We start from the raw sequence: 2904 nt of genomic DNA, 5'->3' as shown, positions 1-2904 counted from the left end.
AAGATGACCCTCGGGCTCCGGAAACCCAAGGGAAAAAGGGCTAGGTGAGGCAAATGGTAAAACCAAGGTTGGGCCTTGCTGGAGGAGTTTTATTCAAAGCGAACTGTCAAGGGGGTCCCATAAATCACCCAACCGCATAAGGAATGCAAAATCCGGGAACATAACACCGGTATGACGGAAACTAGGGCGGCAAGAGTGGAACAAAACACCAGGCATAAGGCCGAGTCTTCCACCCTTTACCAAGTATATAGATGCATTAATAATATGAGAGATATTGTGATATCCCAACCAAAATCCTGTCCACCCTGGAGAAATCTTCAACTTCACCTGCAACTAGCAGCGCTATAAAAGGGCTGAGCAAGCGGTAACATAGCCAATCAATGTTTTGCATAGGAAAGGTGTCAAAGGTTAGAGGTTCATGGCAATTTGGGGAGGCTTGAAGAACAGGTGATAGGTAGCGCAACATAGCGATAGAACGAAACAACTAGCATAGCAATGATAGTAGTGAGATCCAGGGTAGCGGTCATCTTGCCTAAAATCCCTCAAGGAAGAAGAACGAGTCCATGAAGGAGATGAACCCACGAAGACAAACCAAGCGTAGACGAACGAATCCTCACGATCGCAACAAAACGGGAACTATCGAGAAGAAGCACACAACATAGTAAACACACCACACATGAACATGACATGATGCACAAACGAGTATGATGCAAGACAAGACTACATGAAGCTACTCATGGCAAGAGATGATGCACACAAGAGCAACACACCAAGGCAAGTTTAAATGAGGTCGGGAACACCATATAACAATTTCGGTAAGTCCTCATATACAAATTTCGAAGTTGGTACAGATCTGAATAAATCTTATGTTCAAGTCGTTAAACATCAAGTTAAGATGCACAAAGATGATCAACACGAGATTCTAGTCAAGTTACATATAAGGTTCAGTCTGTTCGGAGCTACGGCCTAGAAGATATGAGCAAAGCAAGTTAAACATGGCATTGATGCACAATGCATACAAACATCAAGCAAACACCTCAAAACATGGATGCAACATGATAATATGAAACTACATGCAATTCTAAGCAAGTTTCATATAGAGCACACACAAAACGGAACAACGGTTCAACACACACACATGAAACAAGTTTAAAGGACAAGCTGCCCAAAACAGCAACTAGGCATCTTGCAAGCATCAAAACAACGTGCTACAGCATCCTAACATGATAACAAAAGGCATGTACATGATGTCTAGGTAAATCAGAACAAAACATGAACACTGAGATATCTCCAGAAATCACTAGAACATGCTCAAACACACATGGCAAGATTGCAAATAATAATAGTTCAGACTTTGCAGAAAATAACATCAGGTTGCAATGTTTAGAGCTATCAAACAACATGTTACAGGAACTTATCATGGACAACAAAGGCATGGCATGATACTACTAAATGCATAGATCAAATGTCCTTTAGTGACCATCAGCCAAAAAGGATCAGAAAATATGATGGCACCCATGTAAACATAGCAAGTTATATGACAAATTCATACATGGCAGGAACAGAATTATGAAGGCATGTTGGTGAGCTTGTACCACTCACCACAGAACAATACATGGCATGGCAAGGAAACCAACAGTAAGAAGACATATTTATGAAGCTAAGCATGGCAATAGCAAGCTCATAGGGTGCATGGAACACTAGCAACAATCATGGCAACAACTGAACTTAATGTTAACAGGCTGACAGCAACATTATATAGCAACTTTGGAGCAAGATTACAACAAGGTACAGCTGGCTATAATTGCAAACAGGGACATGGATGGATAGAGCATAACATGTAGAACAAAACACCATTAGTGAACATCTCTAGATTATGCATAGAATGACTAGTAGGATCAGGTTTACATAGCATCAAGAAATAACAGATTCAGCCTAGCAAAACAGCAGCAGCAAGTACCCTACTTAACAAGCTCTATTCACTCACCACAAGTCATTGCATGGCAAGATAAGCATAGCATCAGCAATAAGACATGTTTATGAAACAAACGAAGTCAAGAACAATTTCATAGCATGCAAGGATCAACTACAACAACCTTGGCAAAATTGAATAACAAGTAAACAATCTGCCAGGAAACATTTTCAAGCAAAAGTAGTGCACGAAAATGACATGCTAGACTACTCCATAATTGCAAAGAGGGGCATGAATGGATAGCCAATAACCATATGTTCAAAACATCCTTACTGAAGTATCTCAAAATAAGCATGGATCTCTCTGTAGCATCATATTTACATGGCATCACAATAACAGCAGAACAGGGACTAAAATCAGCAATATCACGATGCCTAGTTTGCATGCTTGTGCTACTCACCACATTGATCACAAAAACACATGGTAAGCACCTCTATAAAGAAGACATGGCATAGTTCAAAACACATGTAGACATCAACCTCATAGGATGCATACATCAATCATGGCAAAAATAACAAAAGAGCTTGTTCTGTTAACAGACAGCAGACAACATTATGAAGCACTCTCGCAATGATGATTCACGCATCAAGATGACCTCAAATGAACATGACGCAATGGAACGAAATGAAGTACTCATTGAGGCAAACAATTTGACATATTACACGCACAAAATGGAGCTACGGATGCAGAGATATGATGCGATGAATATGGCATGATAATGTTGAAATATTCGGGACTTGGGCGTTTTCGGGGTCAACCTTGCGAGATCCGGATCTGGATCGGGTTCTGGAGATCGCCGGAGATGGGGCAGCGGCTCGCCGAGAAGAAGAAGGGGAGGCGGCCGGAGGCGCTCGGCCGGATCCGGTCCGGGCGAGGACGGGGAGGCGCGGCCGGCACGGGGGACGCGCGGCGCGGGCTCCAGCGTGGAGGCC

Source organism: Triticum dicoccoides, chromosome 1B, assembly GCF_002162155.2.
Source record: "Triticum dicoccoides isolate Atlit2015 ecotype Zavitan chromosome 1B, WEW_v2.0, whole genome shotgun sequence".
In the NCBI taxonomy this organism is placed as follows: Eukaryota; Viridiplantae; Streptophyta; class Magnoliopsida; order Poales; family Poaceae; genus Triticum; species Triticum dicoccoides.
Note: the sequence above shows the minus strand (reverse complement) of the source record.